The sequence below is a fragment of the Convolutriloba macropyga genome, chromosome 4, assembly GCF_964194025.1.
Source record: "Convolutriloba macropyga chromosome 4, txConMacr16.3, whole genome shotgun sequence".
In the NCBI taxonomy this organism is placed as follows: domain Eukaryota; kingdom Metazoa; phylum Xenacoelomorpha; order Acoela; family Convolutidae; genus Convolutriloba; species Convolutriloba macropyga.
The window spans coordinates 17157747-17175564 of record NC_134471.1 but is presented as its reverse complement, the minus strand read 5'-3'; the positions used below and the strand labels follow the sequence as shown (position 1 = coordinate 17175564).

The following is a 17818-nucleotide window of genomic DNA, read 5'->3' as shown; positions in this document are numbered from 1 at the left end:
TATTGAGCACCAGCGACAACAGTTTGACACATATCATCAGGGACAGGTTCCAATCACAGAGAATCAGCTTGGAACTCACGCAATGGGCCACGAAGTTGCTGTGATCAGTGGGCATCACTACCCTCACGTTAACGGAACAGATTTTCCCGACAACTACGTTGCTGGAAGCATTCAGTACACATTTCCGTGGGAGGAAGGACAGATTCCCAACAACTGGTTCAATACACCCGAGACAAGTCAAGTATCCAGTCCAGAGCAGCAAAGCAGCCTTCTCCAGATAGTGAGCAATGCTGGCAGCAGTCAACAAAGCGAATTGAGTGTTGATACTAGCACCACGTGGTCATTTAACGATCTGGAAAACTTCGATCCAGCTCAGTATTATGGTTCGACAGATATTTCAACTACACCGTCAATGACAACCCCCTCCATAGAGGACGGAACAGCTCACAACCCCATTGTGCTGACTGATGAGGTTCCGGTAACCCCCATCAGTGTTCGACCTACAGAGCCTCCAGCAATCGTTGAAAGAGTCCGTCCATTTGGCAATGAGATTCAAAACTTGCCAGATCACGTTGTGAGAACTCTTTTTGAATGAACCTGATATTGTAAATTTTATACTTGAATTACTTGTGGTGTATTTATACTTTTGTTTGAATTCATTTCTTTTTAAGTTGAACTTTTTCTTTACTACAAACACTATATGCAAGCTATGTTGAAAAAAACACAGCAATTTTTTTTTGTCAAAATTTTAAGAACAATTTGATAAAAATTCTGTTTCTTAACAAAAACGGTCGTTTAAAAATTGATTTTTAAGAAAAAAACTGAATTACTTTTTCAATTTTTAATATAAATCTTTGTTTTAAAAATTGATATTTATTGAAACAAAACAAGTTCGAAAGTTGTCATTTTAAAATGTAAAGAAAATTTCTTTTATTTGCGCAAAATCATACCGTAAAATGAAGAAAAAATTTTTTGCGTTTTTAAATGACAGTTTTTGAAAATTTTTTTGACATTCAAGAAAACTTTTTCAATTCAAAACTCGATATTTAACAGAAATTGTTGAAAAAATTTTCGATTTTTAAGAGAAAAGGTTGAAAAATTTTTCGATATTTAATAAAAAAGTTGTTCGAATTTTTGATTTGTAAGAAAAGTTTTTTAAAAATTGATTTTTAACAATAAGTTAATTTAAATTATAAAGGTAAATACAAATCACAAGCAAGAAATTATATACTTTATTTTCTAATTTCAAGATACAAAAGAAGATTATCAATTATGCCATGTCCATCTAACAAACAATCAACAATCTTTATAAGTTCACTCTCATACTTTGAATTCCTAAGGGAATGCACCCTATCTAGAAAAGATGATCCAAGGGTTTGAGTACTCGCATTTCTTTGCTCAGCGCGTAGAAGGTGACGCTTGAACATCTTTCTGCTCAATCGTTTTTTGGAGATACTGGGCACTTTTTCCACGTACTTATTCTCCAAGTTGTGTTCTACCGCTCTGATTAACTGAGTAAAGACCACTCCCGACTCTTCTATAATGGAATCAAAGAACTGATATTTATAGAGTGTGTACAAGCAATCAACTGTTTGATAAACATAAGACAAATTTTCCATTTTCTCTAGTATCTCTTTCATTGAGGATGAAATGAGAATAATGTGGTAGCGACAAGTCTAATGGACAAAAGTTGTCATTATGAGTAGCAACGGAGTATTTTTTAGTGAGTAGATAAGGTTTATACTCCTTAACTGATACAGAAATGAATATTGTCTTGTCATTAAAATCTCTGTAAAATTGAGGTAAAATCTGACACATTATTGCTGCCATTTCTATATCGGGGTAACACTATAGAACCTATATATGGAAACAAAAATTACGGTAACGTAATCTCTATTTTTAGAGGTAACAATTTCTGTTTCCATAAAAATCCATTTTCGAAATGATACAGTTCAAGAAACAGAAGGCTAAAAAAATTCGTTGTTATACTTGTTCAAAATATTTCAAGCACTATTTTTCTTTAATGCAACACAGACGAGCTAAACACCAGGATCCGTTTGAAATTCTGGTTAAAAAGTTTGCGAACCTCAAGATTTCCGAATAGATTACCCTATAAGGAAATAACGTCATTTAGCATACCTTTTATGGGTATACATGACGTCATTACCATAAAAGGAAATTTTAAGTTATTGAGAGGAATTGCGTACAAATACATCATTTATTTTCTCTTTCACTCTAAGCTCAAGTTGTTGAAATGTCTCTCTCTAAAGTATCACCTTTTCTTTCGAGTGCTCCTTCAATGTATACTCAATTCTCACCAAAACCAGGGACTGATTCGGTTCCTTTTTATATGGACTTTGGTTCCAATTCAAAAAGATTTGGGAGATTTACTATGTCCCAGATTTCAAGAAACGGACAAATTTATACTGAACCAACCTTCCAAGTCTTTAGAAAAGACAATTCTGGGACTTTTGAAAAGTACCAGCAACTGCGAATTGGAGACTATGAGTTTAAGAAATTCTGCTTCCTCAAGGAGGATCTTCTCAATGGAGAACTGGAGATGAGAGAAAACCAACCCCAATTCGACAAAAACATAGGAATGGAACACGTGCTGGAACAGTGTCACAAAGTGAGAGAGATTAGCATTGGACGAAATCGCAGACTCTATGTTACTTTCCTCCAATACATCAAGGACAACCCAGCTTCAACTTATGTACAAATTCGACTTTTTTGTCGAAAGGAGAACAACGAGTTCAAACAAGTGACTTATGTCAGCTACACTCTGGATGAATTCAAGGAGTTGATACAAAATCTGAAGGACTTTTCTAATATTCAACAATGTACATTTCAATAAATGTGTGATTTTATAATGTATTTGTCTTTTTAATTCATACTATTTGAATCATTTTTCTTTTTTTTTTCAAACTGAAAATGAGTTGGAATATTGGTTCCTCCAGAAATATTTTTCTGAGTCTAAGAAATAAATCTAAAGTATTCCACGTTAGACTTCACTACGAACTAAAAAAGTCTTCTTATACAGTTCTTGAAGCTCTAAATTTTCCCAAAATTGATAAACTTGACAGTGAGTCCAATTTTTCAGAACTAAAGTGGGTTATTCATAACGGATTACGACGCACTACTTTAATATATCAATCTGATAAACACGAAATTTCCATTTCACAACATCGTTGGAACGGAGTTCAAAGAAATGACGTCATTTTCATATATGGAAGTGATGAGTCATCGTCGAGTAGCTCAAAGTTACATATCAGCTTTTAATCATTATACTTTTTGTTTTTTCAGATTGAGTTGCTCCGCAATTTACGTGAATTTTACTCAATTCATCTTGAAGAATAATTTGTTCCGCGTTGTTTTTTACTCTTTACTCAATTTAACTTGAAATGATTTACTGGTTTTGTTAAATCTCACATTGAAAAGCTAAAAGTTCAAATTTTGATTGCTGAATATAACATGATCAACAATAAAACTCCTGATTAGTGAGACTTTATCTTTTCTCGTATATTCTCAAATCTTTACGAAGAAGAGTAAAGATTCATCTTTCTTAGCATTAGACAACAAAGAACAATACGCATTAAGCTATGGGTTTGGAAAGTTTTTCCAATTCCATCCCTGTTCAGCAACTTCCAAGGAAGGATAATGGATCAGTGGAAGAAAGTGATAACGAACAGAGGGAACAACTTACAAAATTTCATGAGTCTGAGAATTTCGAGCGGAACTATCTTTTGATATTGGAGACGTTGGCTTTTAAACTATATGGATCACAAGAACTGGATAAAAACACAGATGAGGTGATTAGTGCTTTCCTCTGTTGACGATCCTTGCAATCTTTCTAGACGATGAGTCGTCGCTGATTATGGTACCCTTCTTTGACATTTCCAAAACAAACTGAGTTTCTCAATGCATTAAAACAAAATATTTGCTGTTGACTTTGTGATGCATTCTAAATTTAGCAAAATATTGTTTTCAATAGTTGTACTTGATTTTTATTGATATCTAATTATTATATGTTTTTCAATAACAATTATCTTATACTACGAATTTTAGGTGTTAATTGCTTTGAGCACTGCTAGTGAGTAAGAAAATGAGTTTCATATAGCCGATTGGTTGCATTTGTAAAGTAAAATTATTGTTATTTTTTATTCCTAAATTATCTTGTTAACTGATTTTGTAAATTTTCTGCTCTAAGTTTTTTGCCACCTAATATTGAAAACAAGTGACTTTAAGAATTTTTAGTGTAAATTAATGTTAAACAATAGCTTCAGTAACACTATTGGCAGCAATCAATGAGAGAAAAATTACATCAGAAAAAATGTTAGGATTCTGCTAAAGATAATTTAAATGATTCGAAATCCTCCTTTCTAGGAATATTTTTTTCCTGATTTATTTTAACAGTATGACATAAGTACGTACATTTCATTTCAATGATTTGGTTGTTAGGCTAGCCTGAACAAAAAAAAGCAAATTTTCAACAATTTTACTCGTTTTTAGCTGGAAAACAGTGTCAATTGGAAGATTGTTCTTCTTGATAGGTAAAATCGTTCTACTTAAAAAAATCTTTTGTAAAATGACATTAGGTTTTTGTTCCTGCGTTGGTAATCAATCGATAAAAATTTGATTGACCCCAAAATTTTTCATCTCTATAACAGATTAAACACGGTAGCAAACAAACAAATAATTATCAATATCATTGCTCTGTATCCAAAATACTACCAGACCTTGTTATTTAGCATGAAAAAATTTAGCAATGATCTTCTAACTTTGTGTTGACAGTCTAATCTTAAGAAAAATTTGTTGAGTTTGGTAGGCAAGCTCCTATTGCTTTTTTGACTTTCCAGAGATATTTTGGAAAACAGATTATAATTTTTACAGATATTATGCGACGAACAGACAAATTTTATGTCATATGCAACGTTTATTGTATGAGTTTTGTACTTCTTCTGTTAAATTTTGCAGCTCATCTGTATCACGTAGACGAATGGTTGAACTAGGCGCGCAAAGTCCTTTGCTTTCATTGCCTGTCTTGAGAAAGTCTCGTGGAGAGTCACATTTCTTCACAAAATTTGTTTCCAATCAACGCATTTTGTACTAGTTGACAAGAAATTGTGTGCACTAGTCTTTCAGCTGTCTTTTTTCTGATCACTTTTAATTTGTAACAGAATTGGTTAAAATTGATGGGTAAAAAAAATTTTCATATTGCATTCGTTTTTGTAAAGAATTAAAAATTTTCAAGTTTGTTTCAATTTAGTAGAGATTATGCTATTTGATATCAATTTTGCGTGATTTTGACCCTTGTCATTGTATATTGGTTGGAAAAATCTGCATCACATAACAAATTGTTCACTCTGACGAAATTTATATTGCGTTAGTCGACTTATAAGTTGTTGATCAGTATTCTGTGGTTTTAATATAGTATTTTGCTCATATTTTAATCTCGCTATATCTGAACTGGTTTAATTCATTTGTTTTATGAAAGTCAGTATTTTCAACCAATCAGAATCAAGTACTTAACTTATTCTAGAACATATGGTAAAGAGCACTCTATGACAAAAATACATGAAATTGCTCAAAATATCCTTTTTCTAAATATTTAGCATAGATTCTAACCAGTTAATCGACTAAGCACGTTTTAAAACTAGCATTTTATTGAGTGCGGGTAGTAGTTCTCATGTTTCGACGTAAATTGAGTGCAAGAAACAGAATAAAAAGAACATGCTGACTAATAAAGTTGATATTATTTTTTTTAACAATTGTGACTATTACTCAGTTAGCTACGCAAGTTGTTCTTTTTATCGACTTTATTAACCCACTCGGGTAATTGTGCCTCAGTTTTCTGATACTTTTTCAATGTTAGTCTTAGATTGAGGATGTATTTTTATGTGTTTAGTTTATTTTGTGTCTGTGATTTTTTAAATTCTAGTTCATTTGCTTTTCTATTATTTGACGTTTTTCCAAGTTTTCAGCGATAACGAGTTCACTAGTACTGTGACAATGTCAGATTAGCAAGAGGTAGTTTCGATCTACCGACCTCTGGGTTATGAGCCCAGCACGCTACCACTGCGCCATCTTGCTGTTTAATGTCGACTATACGTCATCTTAAAACATCTAGGTTAAATTGTGAATTTTTGACTTCAGTTTTCAGTAAAACTTTCGTAAAGTTTGATTCGATTTAGCAGATTTTATGCTGTTTGACATCAATTTTGCGTAATTTTGAGCTTTTTATTGTATTTTAATGCTAAAAACTGCGCCACATAGCAAACTGCTCACTCTGACGAAAGTTGTATAGTACTAGTCAACTTTTAAATTGTTGACCACTTTTATTTGTTTTTATATTGTTTTTTCGCTAAATGTGTAATCTTTTTCTGTTTATGCCCTGTTTCAACTCATTTGATTTTTTAAACTGGTAGTTTCAACCAATCGGAAGAGAGTATTTAGAAATTATTGAAAAAAAACAGCGTAAAAATTGTACAAAATCTCAAAAAATCTCAAAAAATACCCCTGATCGTATACCTTATCTAAATACATGTCAGCGGCTATGAATAATCTTAATACATTGCGACGCCTATAACTAATCCTAATACATGGCGGATATAACTAATCTTAGCACATGGTGGCTATACATAATCTTAATACATGTCGGCGCCTATACCTAATCTTAATACATGTCGATCGCTATAACTAATCTTAATACATGTCGGCGGCTATAACTAATCTTAATACATGTCGGCGGCTATACCTAATCTTAATACATGGCGGCTGCTATAGCCAATCTTAATACATGGGGCCGGCTATACCTAATCTTAATACATGGCGGCTATACACAATCTTAATACATGTAGCCTATACCTAATCTTAATACATGTAGCCTATACCTAATCTTAATACATGTAGCCTATACCTAATCTTAATACATGTAGCCTATACCTAATCTTAATACATGTAGCCTATACCTAATCTTAATACATGTAGCCTATACCTAATCTTAATACATGTAGCCTATACCTAATCTTAATACATGTAGCCTATACCTAATCTTAATACATGTAGCCTATACCTAATCTTAATACATGTAGCCTATACCTAATCTAAATACATGTAGCCTATACCTAATCTTAATACATGTAGCCTATACCTAATCTTAATACATGTAGCCTATACCTAATCTTATTACATGTAGCCTATACCTAATCTTAATACATGTAGCCTATACCTAATCTTAATACATGTAGCCTATACCTAATCTTAATACATGTAGCCTATACCTAATCTTAATACATGTAGCCTATACCTAATCTTAATACATGTAGCCTATACCTAATCTTAATACTTGTAGCCTATACCTAATCTTAATACATGTAGCCTATACCTAATCTTAATACATGTAGCCTATACCTAATCTTAATACATGTAGCCTATACCTAAACTTAATACATGTAGCCTATACCTAATCTTAATACATGTAGCCTCTACCTAATCTTAATACATGTAGCCTATACCTAATCTTAATACATGTAGCCTATACCTAATCTTAATACATGTAGCCTATACCTAATCTTAATACATGTAGCCTATACCTAATCTTAATACATGTAGCCTATACCTAATCTTAATACATGTAGCCTATACCTAATCTTAATACATGTAGCCTATACCTAATCTTAATACATGTAGCCTATACCTAATCTTAATACATGTAGCCTATACCTAATCTTAATACATGTAGCCTATACCTAATCTTAATACATGTAGCCTATACCTAATCTTAATACATGTAGCCTATATCTAATCTTAATACATGTAGCCTATACCTAATCTTAATACATGTAGCCTATACCTAATCTTAATACATGTAGCCTATACCTAATCTTAATACATGTAGCCTATACCTAATCTTAATACATGTAGCCTATACCTAATCTTAATACATTTAGCCTATACCAAATCTTAATACATGTAGCCTATACCTAATCTTAATACATGTAGCCTATACCTAATCTTAATACATGTAGCCTATACCTAATCTTAATACATGTAGCCTATACCTAATCTTAATACATGTAGCCTATACCTAATCTTAATACATGTAGCATATACCTAATCTTAATACATGTAGCCTATACCTAATCTTAATACATGTAGCCTATACCTAATCTTATTACATGTAGCCTATACCTAATCTTAATACATGTAGCCTATACCTAATCTTAATACATGTAGCCTATACCTAATCTTAATACATGTAGCCTCTACCTAATCTTAATACATGTAGCCTATACCTAATCTTAATACATGTAGCCTATACCTAATCTTAATACATGTAGCCTATACCTAATCTTAATACATGTAGCCTATACCTAATCTTAATACATGTAGCCTATACCTAATCTTAATACATGTAGCCTATACCTAATCTTAATATATGTAGCCTATACCTAATCTTAATACATGTAGCCTATACCTAATCTTAATACATGTAGCCTATACCTAATCTTAATACATGTAGCCTATACCTAATCTTAATACATGTCGCCTATACCTAATCTTAATACATGTAGCCTATACCTAATCTTAATACATGTAGCCTATACCTAATCTTAATACATGTAGCCTATACCTAATCTTAATACATGTAGCCTATACCTAATCTTAATACATGTAGCCTATACCTAATCTTAATACATGTAGCCTATACCTAATCTTAATACATGTAGCCTATACCTAATCTTAATACATATAGCCTATACCTAATCTTAATACATGTAGCCTATACCTAATCTTAATACATGTAGCCTATACCTAATCTTAATACATCTAGCCTATACCTAATCTTAATACATGTAGCCTATACCTAATCTTAATACATGTAGCCTATACCTAATCTTAATACATGTAGCCTATACCTAATCTTAATACATGCAGCCTATACGTAATCTTAATACATGTAGCCTATACCTAATCTTAATACATGTAGCCTATACCTAATCTTAATACATGTAGCCTATACCTAATCTTAATACATGTAGCCTATACCTAATCTTAATACATGTAGCCTTTACCTAATCTTAATACATGTAGCCTATACCTAATCTTAATACATGTAGCCTATACCTAATCTTAATACATGTAGCCTATACCTAATCTTAATACATGTAGCCTATACCTAATCTTAATACATGTAGCCTATACCTAATCTTAATACATGTAGCCTATACCTAATCTTAATACATGTAGCCTATACCTAATCTTAATACATGTAGCATATACCTAATCTTAATACATGTAGCCTATACCTAATCTTAATACATGTAGCCTATACCTAATCTTAATACATGTAGCCTATACCTAATCTTAATATATGTAGCCTTTACCTAATCTTAATACATGTAGCCTTTACTTAATCTTAATACATGTACCCTATACCTAATCTTAATACATGTAGCCTATACCTAATCGTAATACATTAAGACCGCTATACCTAATCTTAAAACATGTCGACCGCTATAACTAATCTTAATACATGTCGACCGCTATAACTAATCTTAATACATGTCGACCGCTATAACTAATCTTAATACATGTTGGCCGCTATGACTAATCTTAATACATGGCGGCTATACACAATCTTAATACATGGATGTTCTATTCCTAATCTTAATACATGCAGATTCTATTCCTAATCTTAATACATGCAGATTCTATTCCTAATCTTAATACATGGAGATTCTATCCCTAATCTTAATACATGCAGATTCTATTCCTAATCTTAATACATGTACGCGCCTATACCCTATCTTAATACATGGAGATTCTATTCCCTATCTTAATACATGTAGGGGGACCCTACTCCGAAAATACCGCTATACCCTATCTTAATACATGGGGTCCCCCCCCCCGGGGACTATCACTCACTCTATTACTACTTGCATGTCAGTTTTTCTGATACACCAGCGCATTAATTCACGCCAAAAACATTCACTCCGTAACCTTTGAATTACTGTCTTGCTCAAATATAACTCACTGTTAGCATGTTTGTTCACCAATTTGCTGAGCAAAGCTCCTTCGTACTTTAAAACTGTCAACGAAGCTTAATTGTCTCTGCTAAAAAGACCATATCAATTTTCCTTCTTTGTTGTCATAAATAGAACTATTTCGAAATACGACACTGGAATAGTTTAATAAGCAAAGAAGGGTGCCAACAATAATTTTTTAGTTAGTAAACAAGAGCAGAAAATGATCAGACTAAGCACTTGAAATAAAAGAATGACGCTAACAACATTATGACAAAAAGCGAAAAAAGTATGTTGAATGACCAACGTAACCATAACTTAAGGATCTTCAGCTAGAAGCTGAAAAAAGCAACTTAACTGAAAAATTGATTATCAACGGAATGTTTTCAATTCTTAAATACAAAGGTATAAAAATTCATTATATTCAAAATTGTTCTCACAAAATTATGAAAGATGTAGCCCTATTGAACTATAAACGGTTAGCCTCACATCAGCCTTGTATTTTGAGTTTCTCATTGCATCCTTTTTTCTGCCAAAATTTTTCTGACATTCTAGAATAAAAAATCGTGGCAAAAGAGACAGCAATAAATTTTGCACACCTCGATCGAGAGCAATTAAAAGATAGAAACAAACGCTACTATCGAGTTTTCACATTCTTATATGATCGCTGTTACAAAACCATTTATTCCACCTAAATCCATTTCATCGTCACGGTTTTCTCCGCTTTACATTACTTTTTAACAAACTTTCCGAATTTCAAATGTTATTTTGAAACATATGCACCGGATTTTTTAATTGCGTTTTTAAGCATCTTTTTCTCAAATATGCTTTAGAAATAAGTTGGTACTTTTAAGGTAAATTTGAAAAAATGGTTAGCCTCATGGTTACCCGTGAGGCAACCAGGTACAGATATCGTCTGTTTGCACCTCTTGCATGCATGTCAGTTTTTTGGATGCACTATGTTCACAATAATGCACGCCAAATATATACATTCCGTAACGTTAAAATAACTGTCTTGCTCAAATTTAACTCACTGTTAGCTAGGTTTGTTCATCAATTTCCTGAGCAAAGCTACTTCGTACTGTAACACAGCCAACGAAGCTTAATTGTCTTTGCTAAAAAAGATCAAATGAATTTTCATTCTTTGGTGTCATAAATACTACTATTTCAAAATATGATACTGGAATAGCTTAATAAGCAAAGAAGGATGCTAACAATCAATTTTTTAGTTAGTAAATAAGGGCAGAAGAAAATGATGACAATACTAAGCACTTGAAATACTAGAATGTCAAAATGCAATTATGTGACACATACAGCAGATCAGGAGCACGTATGTAGAACAGCGACAGTTAACATTTGAAGACCACAGATCCAAATAAATGAAAAAATTCGGCGTTAGAAGCCTCCCTCTTACCAATTGATGAAGCTGAAAAGCGTTTAAATTGTATTGACGAAAATTTTACCATTAATATACCAGAACCACACCCCAGTGATTGTGGAATTTTTATCGTGTAAGATCTGATAAGATGCTGACTAAGAATTTTTATCGTGTAAGATCTTATCAGATCTTACACGATAAAAATTCCTCTTATCAGATCTTACACGATAAAAATTCCTCTTACCAGAATTTTTATCGTGTAAGATCTGATAAAAGGAATTTTTATCGTGTAAGATCTGATAAGACATCTTATAAGATAAACATTCCTCTTATCAGAATTTTTATCTTGTAAGATCTGATAAGACATCTTATAAGATAAACATTCCTCTTACCAGAATTTTTATCGTGTAAGATCTGATGAAAAAATTTATTCAAAAAGTAAGCAGTTGATTCTCAATTTTTAAGACAATTAAAAAGCATTTTAAAATTTGGGACTGAAAATTGCAACTTATTGTTTTGAAAAAATGGTGTAAGTGGAATTTTTGCCTCAAATCTTAAAACAAAAGATATATTTTCGCAAAAAATGTCTTGAAATAACAAAAACTTTTATTTAACAAAGAGCAATCCTTGATTTAATCCAGTTTTTTCTCTGTAATTGAGACTTTTCTGTGAGTCCATTCACTTTGAATCATTATTATGTTGCAAGTGCCGCAAAAAACAAATTTTACTACTCTTTTGAGACTGATAAAAAGACAAAATTCCTGTAAAAATGTTGATCAAACGTTTTGACTTGCGATAACATAACATTTTTCACTGATTCAAGGTGTACGTGGCGAAAATCGTAAATGATCAGATATCTCACCCTTCTAATCGGTTCAAAAGTCAACCTATAGCAGAACGGCACTCCAGCGGAAGTTTTCACACCGTTTAAAGACAAAAAAGGGGTTCCAATATTTTTTGCCTTAAGAAATTTTTTCTCTCAAGTCTTTACGGAAAGATTCATATGAACTTTGCCGTGGATAACATATTTGAAATACTCGTTTCCACAACAATAGTTCAATGATCAGTTCAATGGTTTATGCTGTTCACCCCAAGGGTGAATGATGTGGTAAGCACTAAAGAAGTTCATACAAATGCATCCAGTACGTTCCAGCGTATGATATGTAATGATTTAATCCAATTTTTTTCTGTAAATGAAACTTCTCTGTGACTCCATTCACTATGAAAATATTATGTTGCAAGTGCCGCAAAAAACAAATTTTACTACTTTTTTGAGACTGATAAAAAGACAAAAGTCCTGTAAAAATGTTGATCAAGCGTTTTGGCTTGCGATAACATAACATTTTTCACTGATTCAAGGTGTACGTGGCGAAAATCGTAAATGATCAGATATCTCAACCTTCTAATCGGTTCTAAAGTCAACCTATAGCAGAACGGCACTCCAACGGAAATTTTCACACCGTTTAAAGACAAAAAAGGGGTTCCAATATTTTTGGCCTTAAGAAAATTTTTCTCTCAATCCTTTACGGAAAGATTCATATGAACTTTGCCGTGGATAACTTATTTGAAATACTCGTTTCCACGAAAATAGTTCAATGATCAGTTCAATGGTTTATGCTGTTCACCCCAAGGGTGAATGATGTGGTAAGCACTAAAGAAGTTCATACAAATGCACCCAGTACGTTCCAGCGTATGATATATAATGATTTAATCCAATTTTTTTCTGTAAATGAGACTTCTCTGTGACTCCATTCACAATGAAATTTTTATTATGTTGCAAGTAATGCAAAAATAAAATTTCAGTAATCTTTTGAGACTGATAAAAAGACAAAATTCCAGTAAAAATGTTGACCAAACGTTTTGACTTGCGATAACATAACATTTTTCACTGATTCAAGGTGTACGTGGCGAAAATCGTAAATGATCAGATATCTCACCCTTCTAATCGGTTCAAAAGTCAACCTATAGCAGAACGGCACTCCAGTGGAAGTTTTCACACCGTTTGAAGACAAAAAAGGGGTTCCAATATTTTTTGCCTTAAGAAATTTTTTCTCTCAAGTCTTTACGGAAAGATTCATATGAACTTTGCCGTGGATAACATATTTGAAATACTCGTTTCCACAACAATAGTTCAATGATCAGTTCAATGGTTTATGCTGTTCACCCCAAGGGTGAATGATGTGGTAAGCACTAAAGAAGTTCATACAAATGCATCCAGTACGTTCCAGCGTATGATATGTAATGATTTAATCCAATTTTTTTCTGTAAATGAAACTTCTCTGTGACTCCATTCACTATGAAAATATTATTATGTTGCAAATGCCGCAAAAAACAAATTTTACTACTCTTTTGAGACTGATAAAAAGACAAAATTCCTGTAAAAATGTTGATCAAGCGTTTTGGCTTGCGATAACATAACATTTTTCACTGATTCAAGGTGTACGTGGCGAAAATCGTAAATGATCAGATATCTCAACCTTCTAATCGGTTCTAAAGTCAACCTATAGCAGAACGGCACTCCAACGGAAGTTTTCACACAGTTTGAAGACAAAAAATGGGGTCCCAATATTTTTTGCCTGAAGAAAGTTCTCTCAAGCCTTTACGGAAAGATTCATAGAACCTACTCGGATGCTTACACTCCTACGTGGGTCCTCAATTCATTTGAGCAAGTCCCTAACTAGAGTGGAAAACACTTCTTGTCAAACCGCCTATAGGTAGTTTTCTGAGCGCAAAATTTTACAACGTATTTAGAAGTTTTTTCCTGGTCAACCGAAACTGAAATTATTTTTGGTTTTAGAGCCTACTCGAATGCTTACACTCCTACATGGGTAGTCAAATCATTTGAACAAGTCCTTGACTAGAATGGAAAACACTTTTTGATAAACCGCTTATAGATAGTTTTCTGAGCGCAAAATTTGACAACGTATTCAGAAGTTTTTCCCTGGGCAACCGAAACTGAAATTACCTTCGGTTTTAGAACCTACTCAGATGCTCACACTCCTTTGTGGGTCCTCAATTCATTTGAAGAAGTCCTTGACTAGAATGGAAAACACTTTTTGATAAACCGCTTATTGATAGTTTTCTATTGATTGCCGATACAGATACCTCCCCCGTGTCGTCTCTCTTGACAGGAGTATGTCCAGCTCCAAAATAACTTCAAAGTAGTTCGCACTTCAAAATTGTCTACAAAGTTTTTTTCAATTTTTTTTATTTGTTTTTTCCTATTTTTTTTCCTTAGTTTCTTAAACTTCTTTCTATCCCAATCCTGGTTATGAAAATAACCAGCGGTTTTTTCCGGCAATCTGCTGATTATGTTTTCTCACCAAGATTGTGGCATGTTGTTTTGCTGCCAAATAGTTTAACTGACTGAGAAAAAAACCTTGGATTAAACTGAACCACGATGCTTAGGTAGTCAGCTATGTCTCAGCGTAGAAGTGCTCGTCAAATTGAACTGGCTCAGCAGTTTGAGTTTACCTTTCCTGGAGGCTGGTCATTCCTGTTCTTCTTCCGAGTAGACTCGAAATATGAAATACTGCAAGCAGATTCCATGTTTTGGCCCAAGATGTCTAATTTGCGTAAATTTGAGCTGAAGAAAGGCGAGGAGGTGGATTTGAAAGTTGCCCCCGGAACTTTTATTGCGCAAGGTTTCTTCCCCCAAGTAAGAGATGTGTCAGAGCATTTGATGAGACAAATTGAACAGGGCAGAACTATCGACGACCTTAATGATATGAACATTACTCAGGTGTTTACTGAGTCACTCAGCAAATGTAGTGCAGCACAACAAGAATTGCGAGTACAATTTGAAGAGCGGATTGATAGTTACATCAGTGGAAAAGAAAAAGGAGCGCTCTCCAATGAAGAGGATGATTTCATCAATCGAATGATACAGGAAACTGGCGAGAAAGAAATGGAGCTGATTAATCTACAAGGAAATCTTGGTTTAGATGAGTTCGACGAAGTTAAATCAAAGAACGGTGAGTGCAGCTCGAATAAACCTGGAAGCGCCAGTAACTTCAACAAAGGAGCAGATACGTGCAATGAAAAACGGGTAAGTGGCGCTACGCTGTACGCCTGATATACTTTAGGTTCTAATGTAGTTTGAGCGGAATAATTCTGAAATGGAAAACAGGATCTTAAATTGGCGATACTCTTGTACGCCTGATTTTTAATCAGAAAACTGAGCTGGTTCCATGCCTCCCATTGCTTGTGATGTTTAATGCTATTTGCTGTGGAGAGATGGAGCTACCATGTAAGCCTTTTTTGTTAAAGGATCTGACATTGGAAAAATTGGATCGAGTTTTTGACCGAATACTGCAAAGGACAGAAAACGAAACAAGACTGATGAACGAAATGACAAAATTCATAAAGTTGAGCATGAATCAGTTGGAAAAGATGAGAGATCATGGCATGATAAGTGAGGCAGAGAAAACTCTTGGGAACTTTGAGGTCCTTGTTCCTGGTTCTGGGCAATCGGCTCATATGCATAATGGCGTAAATCTTTTGAATCTTGGTGGAGAGACTGATGTCGAGCGAGCACGTAATGTTGCCAAGGCGTTATGGTCAGAGGAGGAATTGGCGACATATGTGATAGATCCTCAGCGAAACATAGACGAAGGTAGACCACCAGCTGACAATGAGAGAACTGAGTTGTACAAGTCAGCGGTTAGAGAAATTTTTGCTGGTAGCTATACCGGAAAATTATATAGGGAGACGCTTAGGCGGGTCAACCAAATGGGTCTGGACCTGAAAGGAATTTTGAAGAGACGAAAAGAGAAATGTATGCGCTCATCTGCAACCTCGGAAAATAAGGAGAATGAAAATTCAAATGACAGAGTAGCCGTTGCTGAGAAAGATAGAGAATCAGTGTTTACAGAGCAAGTGGAAGAAAATGGGAGCCAAGAGGATGCTGCTTCTGTTATTTCTTCGTGTTCTAAGGCCAAAAAGTCCAAGCGCGATAAAAAAAAGTAACCGCAGTTTAAATCTGGCCAGCAGTAGAATAATATAATAGCTGATTTTGTTTCCTGACGTTTGCGTTTGCTATTGTTACTGAACTGAGTTTATAAATCTTGTTTCCTATGTTTACGTGTTAAAAGTTGCTCTGATCTAGTCAGTTGCCTTTTATATTTGTTTTCGTTGTCTCCTGATTTGTTAGGAGTTTCAGCTGTAATAGTTGTTGTTCTTTGTTTGCCTTGATTTAATATTGTTGGAGAACTCTTAGTAGCAGTAAATTATTGAGATGACTTTAGGATCGCTTTGTAACTCACATTTTGATTTAGTTATTCTTTTTAATTGAAACCTACTTGAGAAACCAATGGAGTTTTTTTAAATTTTGTTATCTGAACAAATGTGCTTCCGTGTATACATTGAAACATTAGCGTGTTATCTGTTTGATTTTAAGATATATGGCGGTTTATCAACGTGACGACTTTTTAAAGCTAAATATGTCCCCAGATTGTCTTCTTTCGCTTTTCGAAGAGCTGGAGAAAAAATTGGAAGAGGAGTGAGGCTTTATTGAATCTCAGAAACGCTCTTTTGGAGTTCAAAGTATACCTGAGACAAAGCGTTAGTAAAAATCTTAATTATTTTAATAGCTGCACAGCAATAGCCGGGTCTATTATTGTACTTCTCTTGGTTTTTTGTCCTGAATGTTTTTGTTACAACCATATGACGTCACAATCACTTCAAATCTGCTTTTGATCGTTCGTTTATGCAATTTCAACTAATGAGCGTGCTTGACGTCATATGTCGATATTATAAATAACGGTTACTTGAGAGCTTTTCATAGAGGTAGCAACAATTTGTACAGACTCCTAATCAACGCTTAATATCGCAGCCTCCATTGAAAAGTATTTTTGGTCTTTTAATTAATTTTTTAAGACTGCAGATCTACAAAGCTATTGCGGCTATTTTCTGGCAATCTGCCAGCTGTATCTTTTATTGATTTGAACCAGGGCGGGGCCAAAATTTTAATTGTTTCCCTAATTTTTTGGTAATGCGCACTTTTGAATAATTTGCGATCCCGCCTCCCGATAGCAATTCATCTGACTTCAGTCGTCGTTTGTTTCACTCTGGTGAATGGATGTTTTTTTAGAATGAGACAAAATCTTCATCCTATCGGACGATTATGTTCCCCGGTAACGAACTGATGTACAAAGGTCGGAACCTACTGGCGTTTGACGGCCAACCTTGTGAGCACGGTCGACTCGGACGTTTCTTGGCTCGAAATATCTTAACTCGGGAAGAAAGGGAAAACCGCTGCTGGTTTCCCTATAGGTCCCTGAAAGAGGGCAAAAAAAGAGTTGACTCAGAGGACGAGATGTATTTTAGAGGTAGCCATATGGTCTTCTGATGTTTCATTTTTAACCCTGTAGTTTTAATTGTAACAAACCAATTTTCCTTAGCTGCCGTCATTCAC

At 34.0% G+C, this 17818-nt stretch overlaps 1 protein-coding gene and 1 non-coding gene across 5 annotated transcripts in view; both read right to left on the bottom strand.

The window, feature by feature from the left end:
• LOC142337488 (putative Na(+)/H(+) antiporter nhx-9) overlaps positions 1-17818 on the bottom strand; it is an 80124-nt gene that overhangs the window by 25413 nt on the left and 36893 nt on the right. The gene's annotated exons all lie outside the window — the stretch shown is intronic.
• Positions 6019-6090, bottom strand: Trnam-cau (transfer RNA methionine (anticodon CAU)). Its single transcript has one exon. It is a non-coding gene; the product is annotated as a tRNA-Met (tRNA).